This window comes from Dysidea avara, chromosome 9 (assembly GCF_963678975.1).
Source record: "Dysidea avara chromosome 9, odDysAvar1.4, whole genome shotgun sequence".
In the NCBI taxonomy this organism is placed as follows: domain Eukaryota; kingdom Metazoa; phylum Porifera; class Demospongiae; order Dictyoceratida; family Dysideidae; genus Dysidea; species Dysidea avara.
In genome coordinates, this window is record NC_089280.1 from 5,625,376 (window position 1) to 5,642,215 (window position 16,840).

Consider the following 16,840-nt stretch of genomic DNA (forward strand, 5'->3'; position numbering starts at 1 on the left):
TAGAATATCAGTGGATGATTTTTATTGTGCATAAATTATTCAGTTTGCCAACATTACGGTGTGATGCATTATGTACAGTATGTGATGCTGAACCATCATGACCACGCAAAAAGTAGTGCTGTGCAATATTTGGATTTTAATACAATGTAGATATGATAATTAGAAATTTCGATTTAATTTCGATATTTATTAATTGCATGAGTGAACTAATTGCCGGGGCGGCAAATATTTTAAATCACTAAAACTATTGCATAGCACCAGTAACAAGCCCAGGAAACTGGTACATACACTGTAAGCTTGTAAAATGGCTAAATTGCATAGAGCTGACTTTCATTTCTAGTGTGATTGTGCAATCACACACCAAAAGGATGTAGCTTTATAGCTTGATATATCAATATAATTATCAGCAACTTAAATATCGAAATACAATACAATAACGATATCAAAAATTATTGTAATTTTGATAATTTACACACCACTAACAAAAGACTACAAGCTGAAGTTGCTCTTCGTCTCACGTCGTCTTTTTTCACTTCACGTTACAACCACAAATAATATAAAGGATATACGTATATATTCCTGATATTTATTCCTGACAGCCCCGCAAGCCAAGGGTATACATATCAGGCAAAAGCCCAAATGCCCTGTGTTACAGCTAATATGTAACACTTCCGATCTGTAGCAGGCTAATAACTTATGCCAGGTGATCAATCACCCAAGCCAATGCAACTGGATATATTATATACATGCCTGAAAGATTTGACTATGTGTCAGAAGCTGGTACGTTCTGACTACATTTACTTATGATAAATGGACAAATCACAAAGATTTTTGGTTACGTGGGTTTAATGCTTTAATCAGTGTTGTTGAAGTGTTTATGGCATACTTACAGAGTTTATTAAAGGCCTAGATGGGTAAGCTTGCTTGTAGACTGGTAATTGTGTTATCAGTAACGTGGGTGTGGTTCATATTCAGAAACATGTCGAAATGCTTGCTATAGCACTAGTTCTCACCTTAGCCCAATGTGTAGGATAGCAACGATAATAAAACGTTTTCCCATCTGAGTGGTTTTCATGGCCAAAGCCAAGTCGTGCATACTAACCATGTGAGTACAGTAGAGCTGTGAACCTGATAACAAATTCAAAACCGGTTAACTGGTAACCAATAACTGGCAGTTAACCGGTTAACTAGTTTCTGTGTAATACAGTGGTATTGGCAGACACAATGGCCTGCTGGAAGCTTTAGGGTGGTACCAAAGTGACCATCAACATCCTGTCTTACAATAACAGTTATTATAATCACATATTTACACATACTTTGTGGTTATGTTTTACCAGGTGGGTGAGCAAAACCGGTTAAAGGCTTCTTAACCAGTTACTGACCGACCTAACCTAGACAATATCAGTTAATAATAGGTTTTTGTCAAACCGGTTCACAACACTAGAGTACAGTATTAATCGATCCCCATTTTAGCCTTAATGTCTATATAATTGCTGCCCAGATGTAGCTCGGGCAAAGTCGAATGCAAATAAGTGCCTCATAAGTGCAAATGTTTGTATGGCATTATGCCTTAATAGTATACATACGTACGTACGTACGTCTGTTATGTATACATGCCACATACGTGGCGTGGCGTGAGTTTATTGAGACTACAAGGGTGTGTAATTAAACTGATTAAAACTCGTCTTGCTTTAATTTGTGTTTATAAGACACTACCAAAATGGGAAATCAAAAAAATTACCAATATGCAGGAAGGTTGCAGTTAACTGGATTGCGTATAATGATAAAGTCACTCCCAAAAGTGCTATGCAATAGACTTCAAACCAGAGACGTCAATGGAGTTACTTACCAGACCTAGTGACACTTGAGAGAGGCAAAGATGGTACTACATGGCTTCAGGATTAATATTACTACTGTATGTGCACTTGTGGGTTGATGTTTAATGTAAATTATTCAACATTTGTAGTCAACATAAGTGAGAAATGTAACAACAAAACAAGCCAAGGCTTAGCTTGCTGAATGGATCACTGTGTGTGTAGCAACAAGCTCATACCACACACCAATCAACTCACACACATGGGCAGCATTATTTTGAAAAATAATTTAAGGGCAATCCGTAAGGTTCCTCATTGTACCGTGTGCAAGGAAATTTTGACGTCAAAAAACTGACTAATTTGACGAATCGGTTTAATTTGTCAAATTTAAATTCGTAAAATGTTTATAAGTGCCCTTAAAAGTACAGGTTTTGTCTACAATTTCTTGATTTTCATCAACATTAATTTTATTCGTCAAATCTGCTGAAGTCTGAATTTGTCAATTTTTTCTTACATCAAAATTTCCTTGCGCACGGTACACTACATCACATCTATATTTATCTCATAACATGCCTAATAGAGTACATTATGATACTACAGCTAGTTGGTAAAACATGCTATGACTTCCAGGAAACTTGTTATCATAATAAAATGGAGATTTAAAGGGGAATAGGAATTGCTGAAAAAAGCCACAAAAGAAGGATTGCTGGGGTGGTAAAGTAAATCACAAATCCCTATTTTGACTATCCGTCAAGACGTGTCAATTACAACATCCTTTTCGAGTTAATCGAGTCAAATTAGACTATGGTACAGTATGGCTCATTTACAGGTTTACTAAATCACTTAGTCACCTGACATGCTTACTTAGTCACCTACACATGTTCACTTAGTAACCTGCCCTCAAGCATTTTTGTACACGATAACACGAAAGGCACACTGCAGTACTTGATAATGCTGTACTACTTTTCTTCTCAGTGTTCTGCAAATAATTCTGGACAAATAGTAGACTAAATGGCATATGTACTGTAGCTCTAGCCGTTACTTTGGTTACCGGTCAAATAATTATTTTTCTGGGCACTTCAGGAAGAAACCGTTCCACTGTTCTGCATTGTTTTTTCATCCCACATTCATACTCTGGCTATAAAGGTACGTACTTTAAACCATAGTCTAAATAAGTTAGACACCGCGACCAATGGAAACTAAGTGATTTAGTAACCCCTCACACCCTTAGTAGCACCAGGAGCTTATAAGCGCCGAATTACTGCTCTCTTTATAAGGACATCTTTCATTAACAAAAGATAAAACACAGCTATACCCTGAGTGTTATGCTCCTTCGCGCCTTCGGCGCTTATAAGCTCCTGGTAGCACCCTTGCTGCGCTTGGGACACTACAGCCTCAAGCCATCGGGATTGCTAAATCGCTTAGTTCCCTTGGTCTTGGTGTCTAACTATTACGTAGGGATTTGTGAATTACAGTATATTACCATTGTACCACCCCAGTGATGCTTCTTGTTTTGTGGCTTTTTCAACAATCCCTGTTCCCTTTTTTGTTCATTAGTTTGTGTACTCAATTATGGATTTGTTTATTGAACAATTTACATTCTATACACATGTACAGTCAAATTTTGGTATAAGTACAAGAAACTGACTGAATTGTAATGTGTACAGAATCTCTTTATAGGAGATAAACTTTACGAACATTACTATGTAGTTTCTTTAATAGCTGTCAAATTTACAGGGCCGCTGGGAGGATTTAGGGGGCCAGGACAAATTTAGAATGTGGGGCCACTAGACTACAACATAGTTACTAGCTGATAAGCTTACTAACAGTTTTAGCATACAAAGCATGCCAAGCTAGGGTGTCTGGGGGCATGTCCCCCTGAAAATCACACCCTCTGAGATTAAATACAGTATGAGTGATTTTACAAGAACAAGCTTAGCTAACTAGTACTTGACAACTAAAAGCAAACTGCTAGCTACTAACTGATAAGCGTTCGAGTGTTAATCGGATGGCTGCAGGTTCAAGGCTACCCAAAACAGTCATGGATTTTTTCTCTCCTTTCTCTACCTTTTCAAACATACTTATATAACAACTTTAAACAGGCTGTAGGACCAGGTGTCCTACAGACCTTCAGCACTTGTGCTGTAAAACCTTAATAAATTAAGTAAGCTTATTGACAGTTTTAGCATGTGAAGCACGCCAAACCAGGGGGTCTGGGGGCATGCCCCCCAGGAAAATTTTGAAAATTAGAACCTCTGAGATTGATTATGAAAATGATTTTAATAATTTATCACAGTATAATTATAATGTTTATTGGACTGTTGTGTTAGGGTGACAGCTGTATTAGGGTATCTCGAGCTTGAATTTTATAGCAAGCCTTCTGCCAAGTACATACCACCTAGGAAATTTTTATACCCTAGGCCAGTCTGCTTTTAACAGTTACTATAACTGAATATTTACCTGACTGCTGTAGTAGTCTGACTGTTCTATTAGAGCATATTGATTTTATGTAAAAGTCACAGTGATATACAAGTGCCTTATAAAATATATTACGAGTAATGGTTTGCTGCCACTGCTGCACTGCATTGTTATGGATCTCATTGAGCTTGGATGGCATTTCTTAGTAAGGCTTCTGTTGTATCTTCTTGTCCAAAAATGTCACCCAAAAACCAGCCTCACGTTTCATTCATAACAGTTTAGAGGTATACGTTAGGCATAACCAAGTCCAAAATGCCTTCACAGCCAACACCAAGCCCTTCTAACAAGTTTCTATGAAATTTGAAAATTTTCTGTTTACTTGAACTTTCTACTATCTCACTACGTAACTAATTGACTAACTGATTCCTTCAGCCAAGCATAATTCGACTAGATTTCTTCACTGTCCAATGTTGCGTCAGTCTGAGACATGCCTTCTTGCCAACTGCAGTAGCTACAATGAATGGATGATGGACTTACCTTTGTCATCAGATTCCAATATAGAAAACAAACAGGTTCACCTATCAGGTGAGTGTGAGTGGTATATATCACTTATATCACGACTGCATCGGGTTTTGCTGATACGTATATACACCCTTTGCCTTTGGACTTTCGGGTCTATATCAAAACCCCTTGTAGCCATGGTATGACTGCTACCTATGTTCAGCTGTAATAAGTTTAACGAAAGTAGTAGTGGGTCTTCTGCTACTTGTATAGTGATCTTAGGCTGTCTATAACGGAAACAACAATTCTGTTGTCATTAAATTTCTCTTTTCCTAGTACAGACTGAGGCGATACACAGTGATTTTGTTAATGTGCTCCAGTTAGACACTTTCCCTCACAACTTAACTCTTGATATATATACTTGTACACATGTTTAACATGCATGAACACATGCAGTTTAAATTTGTATTGTCTACAGGAAAACAGAGTAGCAGAACTCCATAGAGGTTATACACTGTTGATCATTATTTGAGGTTTTGCTACACCAGACAAACTGACAGGAGTCTAGCACTCAAAATTTTGCACTTGACGTAGTTAACTCAACAAAACAGCCTATCAAAAGTTTACATTCTTACAATGGGAAAATATTAAACGATATTTTCACTTACAAACATGTACACAAACAGTTGTGATTTTAAACAATGGTACATTTTAAATGCAAGACGAGTGTTTTATCCCAGCAGCCACAACACCATAATTAGCAAACACAAACAATTCTCAGTAGTAAAACTCACAAGTAAACTAAACAACCTGCAGAACATTATTTAATTGCTGGACAGACAGATGGACTGAGACAAGGTGACACAAATGAGTAGCCAGTATAACCATACAAGGAAGAGGACAGTTCCATGGTTAGAGGTGCTGACTTAGCACTTTCAATTAGAGGACACAGCAAGGACTGACACATATCCCATATATAGCACGGGTCTTAGAAAACTGTTAAATTCTTTTAAAATTCCGTGGTAAGTAGCTTGCTATTTACACTCATACTTGCACTCGTATGATCACATACAGCCTGACAGGAGCCTTTTGGTATACTGCAGTACATACGACGTGCTAACAATTTTCCTTCTTTGTGTCCCATTTCTTTTCACTGGTAGTGCAGTGTTGCTAACAATGGTAATCATCTGTATTTTCTTGAGTGACTGCAGAGGTGCTTCTTGTATTGTTAGTCTGTTATGCTGTGTAACGGACTGGACATAGCTGAAAATGAAGAGTAATGATCACTTCACTTTACAGCAATTGATAGCCATGCATTCAAAAGCAAAATTAATTTAATGACATATCTGGTGCCATTATTTTTTTGATGTGGTATGCACGGGTGGAGCAATTTAGTGACAGGTCACACCCACTCAACATGCTTCATTTTTGTTGCTGCCATACAAGGCCAATAACATGATATTTTGTTCTTAAAACACCTGCACAGCACATAGGCATGCCCCCATGCAATGTTTTCAAAAACCACATCCTGTAACAAAAGTTTATAAGAAGGCACTCTCACGTGTGATTAATGCAGTCTGTAAAGACTTCACTATAGAATGAAGTTTTTAAAACCAGGCAGCCGGCCTTTGGACGGATGTGGGCACGCACCTGGTTTAGTGAAATTGTTTTCATAAAAGTGTGTCTATGTTTGTCTGTACACACCCACATGAACAAAATATTGTTAAATGGTAAAAAGCAATTAGTTACTGAGTTATACTGAGTTACTGAACCACTTGCACATTTTTTTAAATTTTATTAAGGCTTTACAGCATAAGTGCTGAAGGTCTGTAGGACACCTGGTCCTACAGCCTGGTGTCCTACAGCCTGCTCAAAGACATTAGCTGTGTAGTTGCAGAAAGGAGAAAAAATCCATGACTGGACCTAGGTAGCCCCGAACCTGCAGCCATCCGATTTACGCTCAAATGCTTACAGGAGTCTACCAGGTGATCAGGATGTTTTCTCCTTGTTATTTTCATGTAATTATAGTTCTCCTATTGTGTTACTTCATGGTGCTTCCATTGTCTATAGTATTCAGAAATATTCGACATATCAAAGCGAAGTGAGACTGTGTGCAGTTGATCTAAAAGAAAAACAGTTAGTACAGAAATAAGTACTATGGACAAAGATGGCAGATTCACTAACTGCTGTATCCCAACATGAAAACTGAGCTTGTAACATATAGTCTATCATTAACACACAAGACACAACAAATACTACTGTAACATGTCAGTGTTGTATTATGTATGTACATATGTATCTACAATACTGTGATCATCATAATAAATTTTCCTGTGATATACACAGTGTATGGTGATACACTTTTTTTTCAGTATTTCCAATTCTAACAGTACAAGATTTCAGTTTTGAAATGTTGTATAGTTAAGAGCGTGTATCGTATAAACAGTTTACAAGTACACAAGTACAACTAGTGTGGAAGACAAATGATGCTTGACAATAAAGGAGCACCTTTTTCTTGTTCACAAAAAGATGCTACTAGAATATATGCACATGTTCAACACATGTGGTAATTGAATCATATAAAGCACTGAAACTTTTCAGCGAGTTCTAATTTTAAACAAGCCGTTATAAGCCCAGTTAATGAAACCTAACACATGTACACATACTAGCAGCTCTATTTTTCAAATGTTTTATCTGCTGGTCTGTACCAGGACAATTACGCAGTCATGTTCTTATGACCATCTGTGTAGAGAAGACGCTGGGCATTCTAAGCAGAATACATCAAGTTGATAAGTTGTCAAGATATCAGAGAATAGAGAGTCCTTGCAGGATTAGCCTAGCCTCTGTTGGGAACTGAACTTGAACATGCATACACTTTGTATAACACTGTACTATGTACTCTAGGTTAGGCCTTAGTATTCTTCCGTTTCTTGTAATTATCTCACGTGTGTACTATATAGTTATGGCTTCAGTAGCGAGAAGGGATTGTCACTAGTTATCGCTCTTGTTATCACTTTCGACCGAACCTACTATCGTCAGCCCCGCAACAGCCTCAGAGCTAGTGAAAGCTCACTCTGATACCTTTGATCCCCAATGAAGGTCTACTGAGGGGAATTTACCACACCTCACACAAGTGACATTTTAAAATTGTTGTATCTAGGGAGTTTTCTTGGGTCATCCCAGGATGTAATTTGTGGTTGTTAACTTATCAGGTGTTGTACCCTTATATGTATTCTATGCTTTATTTAATTCATGAACTGCTGAGTGGTTGCTCAGTGTACGGGAATTCTGATTCAGCCCTACTATGAGCATTGGGCGCTGCCTAGGGCAGACTGGACTGGTGATCCAGTGGTGACTAGCTAAACAAGTACACCCTAGTCACTGCTGCTAACAAGGAAGAAGTACAAGTGTGTTAGCAGTACTAATTATTGGTGGATATTTGACTTCGTCGTCTGTCATACAATTCCACTATACACTTGTCTGTACTGATGTTATGAATTGATTGTATTGAGCAAGTGTCTAGTCACCAACCAGTTAACATTGACAATGAATGAAGCCTAAGAAACTCAAAAGATATGTAGGATAGGTTGTATAACAGTTGAAATGTAATGGAAGTATGCATGAAGTCACATTCTAAAGACTACATCTGCAACAGATTCTATATGCTAAAAAGCTGCTGGTCTGTCTGTCTGTTTGTCTGCATTCATTTGGTGTCATGCAATTTTCTCACCATAAACAGGAAAATATTAATGTAAGTGAAATATGCAGGTGTTCTCAAGTGTCCACATTAACAGGTTCCATTCACACAGGTGCTCACCTCCATAGATAGATTGATGTCTGGGCCACCACACCAGCACTTGCTCCAGCTGCCAGTCTCTGGTACATGTTTAGTGGCTTATCATCAGAGGCAAAGAAATGTTTGAACTAAACAATATCAAAAATAAAATGAACAATTTTAAACAAAAACAATGCAAACAAACTTCCCTACTGATTGCACCGTTAGAGGTATTCATGTAAACACACACACATGCGCGTGCCCACACAAACACACACATTACACTACACTCACATATTCATAGGCATAGAATCTGATGGCTGACTCAGGTGCAATCTTCAACACATTGATACCATTACCTCTCCACAGTGACACACACTACACATACACACTAATGTGGATGAGCCAGTACAATAGCGGTCAGTAATGTATCATAACATAGGCGTCGGAACCGGGGGGGTGGGCCCCCACACTATTTTCAAAAGCATGTTTTGGCCTCCCCACTTTTTGGGGCAAGTACTAGTAACCAATCAGCCAAAGTTCTATATACACACAGAAATACATACCTCCATACGAGAAGCCATACAACCATCACGCAAAAGTACTCTGGGGTGTGGCATCACCAGTCCACCGCAACTGTCAAGCCATTCATTGTATGATTAAAATTAATAACACACGCCTGTAATTTTATTTCTGTTATGCTTGCACGTGATATCTGTTGTTCAAATACTTCCTGGATCCCGTGCAGTGATTAGTTTAAACAGTAGATAGAGTGTCATATCCGTGGCATTATATGATGTGGGAAAGTTTAACTCGAATAATTGAGGGTGGTAGCAGATCTAAGTCTAAGAGGGCAGTCACACTGTAGTGCGCAAGTGTATGGGAGTTGCTGACTACCAACGATTAAACAAGAAATTATTAAGACTTTGTGGTGAAGTTGATTTATCAAGAGAAACAAACTAGGATGTTAAAACTCAAAGTGGCCAACCGTGAACGCAGTGTGGTATTCACGTGATTTTCAACCAGTTTGGGAACGCCTGCTAGCAGACATCCCAGCTTGTAGTTCTTTAAAGGTAACGATGTTTCACTTTGCGGATAACCACTATTAATGCTGTAATCCTTGCAGTGTGAAGTACGTAAAGCTCGCATAAAGAAAAGACCTTCACGTGACCATGATTTCTCATGTGATATGTACATGCATCAAGCAGATGCAGTAGGTGTAGAGGAGCATAGCGGCAGGATAGGGAGTGAAGAGATATAGCTATGTAGTATAGGTGTAGGGCTACTAGCTAGTGATAACACACCCCACAACACCTTTATATAAACGCACGTATGAATTGGGTACAGAGGAGCCGGACCCCGTGTGTCTGCATGGGTATTAATCAGTTTATGGTTGACTGGTTATGGCTATCTTTGCCCCCCCACTCTGAAAATCGTTCCTACGCCTTTGTATCATAATCATCCTGTACATAATGTACTAAACAGATAAACACTTGACACTCACTGACCATCTTACTACAGAGGAGGGCGGACATGATTTATAAGCACTGCTAAAACATATTATACAAATGGTTTGTGTTTGACGTGCTGAAGAACACTAAGCTTACAACAGGAGTTACCACGCAATGTTTATTTCTGCTTCATATGGCATGTGAAGGACTGAGGTAATTATGCATGATCAACATGACATTGTTAATATTGCCATAAACCAAAGAATTAAAAAAAAAAAAAAACATACCATCTTATTCTCAACCTCACTGTTCGCTAGATTTGTATTGGGTCTATTGAGGCTCACGTGAAATACCACGTGGAATTATGCAATTAAAGTAATAATATTACACAGTGCTTAAAACGTGTCCGCCCTCCTCTGATCTTACTCTATACATTAATAATGTACACACTAACAAGTATCCACTACTTGTTTAACATGATCCTCACCTCTGTAACAACTTGTATATCTCCTTCTCATCAGTCTTGATCTCAAGATTGATCAATGACTTCTTGATCTCCTCAAAGTCAAGAGCTCCTACATGATCACAACACATCAATACTCTGATGATGATGATTACACTGTCTACACTACACACTGAATACTATAACAACACAACATGTTACTACAGGTTATAAATGCTATAGGAAGCCATACAAGCATAACAGGATTACATGTTGCTAAATGCTCAGCTGGTAAAGGTCAAGAGGTGAAGTAAAAAAAGTGAACTGAATCAACCTCTATCAAGCCCCTTTACTATTATGTAGTTGGTCATCAGGTGTCCAGGAGCTAAAACAATTTTGTCATTTTGCTCAAAACATAATAGTAAAGCTTGGTAGGTAAAAACCTCACAGGATTGCTTTCACAAAACAGTACATATTACATGAAGTGTATATACCTCCACTCATTGATTTTAAAGAATATTTCTTTAAAGGTAAACTGGTAGGGGACTAGAGGGACTTTACCTTAGTACTCCACCATACAGTACATGAACAATTATATGTAATGAGTACGTTCACATAGAGAGACAGGTGTCAACAATACAGTACTTCATGCTTACCATCTCCATTAACATCCAGACTGGAGAACACCTCTCATAGTTTACGTTGTTGCTCAGTCACAAACTGCATGAACTCGTTCAGGTCCATCCGACCATCAAGATCCTTGTCTCCTAATGTGCCTATAGGACAACATCAACTGGACCAGAGGGAGAAGTACTGGTAAATACACTGTCTATAGGAATACTGTTACCATTTGTGACCATCTTAGCGAAAACCAGTCTAGTTCGCACAACTTCCAAATTTCCTTTTATTTTCTCAGCATGATCTGCATAGTCGAAGGAATGGTTCACCAAAATTTCAGTCGATTATGGTAAGTAGTTTTGGAATTACAGTGCTAGAAAGTAGGAAGAGCAAGGAAATTGATTTGTACAGTGACTATACTAAAAATAAACTACAGGCGCTTACATTAGCAGCCATAACTTCCGTTTGGATTAGTCTACAAAGTTGGAATTTGGCTTACAGTGTTCACCATGGATTGGCAGGTCAGCCAAGGTATAGTTTTAGCTCTGCAGTCACCTGCGCATAGGCATATGAAGGCGGTTTTATTGAAGAAACAGCATCCATTTTGTTTACGTCTACTGCATCATAAACAAACGCACATGACACGCAAACCATTGGGGCTACAGAAATGAAAAAAAGATTTCAAACTCCCCATGAGTAGGCGAATAAGTTGGCATATAGGTTTAATTGATTTAATTAACACTTTCTTTTCTGAGTAATGGTGCGACTAAATTTACTTTGTAACATGTGTAATTTGACTAATTTTTTAATATATATATATATATATATATATATATATATATATATATTATATTTAATTTTCTCAATATACATGCTTATGCAAACTAGACGGGTTTTTGCTGAGATGGTCACATTTGTAAAAGGTTACTATCATACAGTAGGGATCATGGAGGTTTGGGTTTTCTGGTCCAAAATATCACACAAAACCAGTTTCACAATACCATCCTGACACTGTGGCAGTATTGGTTAGGTATAACCAAGCCCAAAAGTGATTTCAGTGCAACCCTAAATGCTTCCAACAATTTTTTTTAAATTATTCAATGAAATTTTCTACTGACTGTTAGCCTGCCTGCCTCCCTGATGCCTTCAGGCAAGTGTAACTCGATAATGGCTAAGGCTACGGACTTGATTTTTTCACTGTTTGACGTTGCTTTGTCCCAAGACATACCTCATGGCATATTGCAGTACATACAATGCACGCAACATGGACTTACCTTTGTCCACCTTTGTATCCCATTTCCTTTTGCCTAAAGCCCAGGGTGCCAATTCATGGTAGCGCAATGGCTTCCCTACAATTGTAAGCGGGAATCGGCCACATTTTCTGTGTTGACCGCAGAAGCACTTCTCCTACTTTTCTTCATTTGTAACACTGTACAACAGGCTGAACATAGCTGAAAGTAAGCTTAATGGCCACTTCTTAGGCCACTTCAATAATTGATAGTTGGGGCATGCGGATCATCCATATTTTTTTGTGGTGACTGAATTGATAACATAGGCACTTCTCCTACTGTTCTTCATTTGTAACGGGCTGAACATGACTGAAAGCAAAGCATAATGGCCACTTCACTTTCGAGTCAGTAATTGATAGCTGGGATGTACATTCAGATGAAAACATTAACTCTGGTCCCATCTTTCCTTTTGATATGGTAAACATGGGTTCACCAGTCATAATAATGTTGCAAAAAAGGTAACAAACAAGTATAAGGAAATATAGGAATTTTTAAGTTCAATTAGGGATCATAAAAAAGTAGGCAAATAGGGAGGTTGCCTACACCTGTAGATACACTAATGAACATTTAATCCCTAATTCAGTCATGGGTATAGACTGAAGTAGGGATTAAATGTCCTCTAGTATATCTGCAGGTGTAGGTGACCTCCCTTGTTTTTTCCTATGATCCCTAATATTCTTAATTTTTCTTATAATTACCTACGCATTGACTTCAAATAAAAACCAAGTTGTTTCTATCAGCAAGATCTTTTGTTTGGTACCATGTTTTAACAAGTTAATTACGGCCTCAGGGAAATAAAAGACAAAAAATGATAAATTTTCTGTACAAAAATGGTTGTAAAGGTCACCAAAGGTCAACTTAGCGATGGCACTATATCTAAAAATAGGAGTACTATTATGTGGAAAGTTTCATGGCTTTATGAAAAAGTGCACAATATTTCCAATTTTGGGGGCTATCAAGAGTTCATAATATATATATATATCTAATCCAAAACAGCCAAGCTGTAAAAAAAGTGTGCGGCCCTCAGAAAGGCTATGGTGAAAAAAGATGTGAAATCCAAGGTGGCGGCCAAGAAATGGCTGTGATGGTAGGTTAATGGTAAAAATTTTAATAATGACAATTCAGGTAAATTTTGTGAAGCGGCACAAAAATTCACCTGAATTGTCGTTATTAAAATTTTTACCATTAACCTACCATCACAGCCATTTCTTGGCCGCCACCTTGAATTTCACATCTTTTTTCACCATAGCCTTTCTGAGGGCCGCACACTTTTTTTACAGCTTGGCTGTTTTGGATTAGATTTCATTTCTTTTTGTATTTGTATACCCCAAAGCCGGCCTATGGCCAGCTTTGGGACTTTTTTAACCTATGTTTTTTTTCTTTACTACAGGAAGAAGAAAAGATGAAGTAGATGTACTTTAAATATTTTATCAGTACATGTACAAATTATATATATAATACATATGGGACCGGATTTGCGAAAAGGGGCCTTCCACACACATCCAATTTGCCAACTTTGACAATTGATAACTTCAGATTGGAAAGAGCTATTGCCTTGAAATTTGGGCAGTGGTGATTTCTTTGCAGCTGAACTCTCCACATGATGATTTCTTTGTAGCTGAACTCTCTACAAGGTAATTTCTTCTAGCTGATCTCTCTACAGGGAGATTTGTTTGTAGCTGAACTATCTACAAGGTAACTTCTTCTAGCTGATCTCTCTACAGGGTGATTTGTTCGTAGCTGAATTCTGTACAGGTGATTTGTTTGCAGCTGAGCTCTTTACAAAATGGTTTCTTTGTAGCTGATCTCTCTACAAAGTAACTTCTTCTAACTGATCTTTCTACAGGGTGATTTGTTTGTAGCTGAACTATCTACAATGTAATTTCTTCTAGCTGATCTCTCTACAGGGTGATTTGTTTGTAGCTGAATTCTGTACAGGTGATTTGTTTGCAGCTGAGCTCTTTACAGAATGGTTTCTTTGTAGCTGAACTCTCTACAAAGTAACTTCTTCTAACTGATCTTTCTACAGGGTGATTTGTTTGTAGCTGAACTATCTACAAGGTAATTTCTTCTAGCTGATCTCTCTACAGGGTGATTTGTTTGTAGCTGAATTCTGTACAGGCGATTTGTTTGCAGCTGAGCTCTTTACAGAATGGTTTCTTTGTAGCTGAACTCTCTAAAAGGTAACTTCTTCTAACTGATCTTTCTACAGGGCAATTTGTTTGTGGCAGAATTTTCTACAGGGTGATTTCTTTGCAACTGAACTCTCTACATGGTGGTTTCTTTGTAGCTGAACTCTCTACAAGGTAACTTCTTCTAGCTGATCTCTCTACAGGGTGATTTGTTTGTAGCTGAACGATCTACAAGGTAACTTCTTCTAGCTGATCTCTCTACAGGGTGGTTTCTTTGTAGCTGAACTCTCTAAAAGGTAACTTCATCTAACTGATCTTTCTACAGGGCAATTTGTTTGTGGCTGTATTTTCTACAGGGTGATTTCTTTGCAGCTGAACTCTCTACATGGTGGTTTCTTTGTAGCTGAACTCTCTACAAAGTAATTTCTTCTAGCTGATCTCTCTACAGGGTGATTTGTTTGTAGCTGAATTCTGTACAGGTGATTTGTTTGCAGCTGAGCTCTTTACAGAATGGTTTCTTTGTAGCTGAACTCTCTACAAGGTAACTTCTTCTAACTGATCTTTCTACAGGGCAATTTGTTCGTGGCAGAATTTTATACAGGGTGATTTCTTTGCAGCTGAACTCTCTACATGGTGGTTTCTTTGTAGCTGAACTCTCTACAAGGTAACTTCTTCTAGCTGATCTCTCTACAGGGTGATTTGTTTGTAGCTGAACTCTCTACAAGTTAACTTCTTCTAGCTGATCTCTCTACATGGTGATTTGTTTGTAGCTGAATTCTATATAGGTGATTTGTTTGCAGCTGAGCTCTTTAAATAATGGTTTCTTTGTAGCTGAACTCTCTCAAGGTAACTACTTCTAGCTGATGTCTTTACAGGGTCACTAGTTTGTAGCTGAATTCTCTACATGGTGGTTTCTTTGTAACTGAACTCTCTACAAGGTAACCTTTTCTAGCTCATCTTTCTACAGGGTGATTTATTTGTAGCTGAATTCTTTACAGGTGATTTGTTTGCAGCTGAGCCCTTTAAAGAATGGTTTCTTTGTAGCTGAACTATCTACAAGGTAACTTCTTCTAGCTGATGTCTCTACAAGGTCACTAGTTTGTAGCTGAGCTCTCTACATAGTGGTTTTTTTTGTAACTGAACTCTCTACAAGGTGACCTCTTCTAGCTGATCTTTCTACAGGGTGATTTGTTTGAAGCTGAACTCTCTACAAGGTAACTTCTTCTAGCTGATCTCTCAACAGGGAGATTTGTTTGTAGCTGAACTCTCTACATGATGGTTTCTTTGTAGCTGAACTCTCTACAAGGTAACTTCTTCTAGCTAATCTCTCTACAGGGAGATTTGTTTGTAGCTGATCTTTCTACAGGGTGATTTGTTTGAAGCTGAACTCTCTACAAGGTAACTTCTTCTAGCTGATCTCTCTACAGGGAGATTTGTTTGTAGCTGAACTCTCTACATGATGGTTTCTTTGTAGCTGAACTATCAACAAGGTAACTTCTTCTAGCTGATCTCTCTACAGGGTGATTTGTTTGTAGCTGAATTCTGTACAGGTGATTTGTTTGCAGCTGAGCTCTTTACAGAATGGTTTCTATGTAGCTGAACTCTTTACAAGGTAACTTCTTCTAGCTGATGTCTCTACAGGGTCACTAGTTTGTAAATGAATTCTCTACATGGTGGTTTCTTTGTAACTGAACTCTCTACGAGGTAACTTCTTCTAGCTGATCTTTCTATAGGGTGACTTGTTTGTAAACGAATTCTCTACATGGTTGTTTCTTTGTAGCTGAACTCTCTACATTGTGGTTTCTTTGTAGCTGAACTCTACAAGGTGATTTCTTCTAGCTGAATTATCTCTTTCTATAGTTGCATGAATTCCCTACAAGGTAACTTCTTCTACCTGATCTCTCTACAGGGTGAATTGTTTGTGGCTGATCTCTCTACAGGGTGACTTGTTTGTAGCTGATCTCTATACAGGTTAGTTGTTTGTAGCTGATCTCTTGAATTCTCTTCGGGTGACTGCTTTATTAGGATGACTGCTCTATTAGGATGACTGCTCTATTAGAGTATCTCGATCTCGCACTTGCTACACTAAGTTGGATTTCGTGTTATAACTCCGTGGTTTTAAGTCTGATTCTTCTACACCATTGAAGAGCCTTTCTAAGACGATAACTCCATCTGTACAGCGATTTTCAAAGCATTACCCCAAGCGGTTTACCTGGTAGGTGTGGCAAGCAGTCGTTTTTTATTAGCTAATCTCGATTGCGTAATTGTTACACACTGTTGGTTTTTTCGTTGTATCTTCTTGGTTTTTAGCTCGATTTCTTTCAAACCACAAAAGGTTTGAGGTTCAATAGTTAACCTATTCACCCACCGATTTTCAGCTTCTTCCCATACGCGGTTTAT

General features: G+C 38.1%; 1 protein-coding gene across 1 annotated transcript in view; it reads right to left on the reverse strand.

Annotated features, from left to right (window-relative positions):
• LOC136266918 (calcium-binding mitochondrial carrier protein SCaMC-2-B-like) overlaps positions 1–16,840 on the reverse strand; it is an 82,537-nt gene that overhangs the window by 62,649 nt on the left and 3,048 nt on the right. Inside the window, exons 2-5 of the transcript XR_010706363.1 lie at positions 11,058–11,392; positions 10,447–10,534; positions 8,803–8,886; positions 8,551–8,657 (exon numbers count right to left, since the gene is read on the reverse strand). The gene's annotated coding sequence lies outside the window, so the exon portion shown is untranslated. The remainder of the gene's footprint in view (positions 1–8,550; positions 8,658–8,802; positions 8,887–10,446; positions 10,535–11,057; positions 11,393–16,840) is intronic.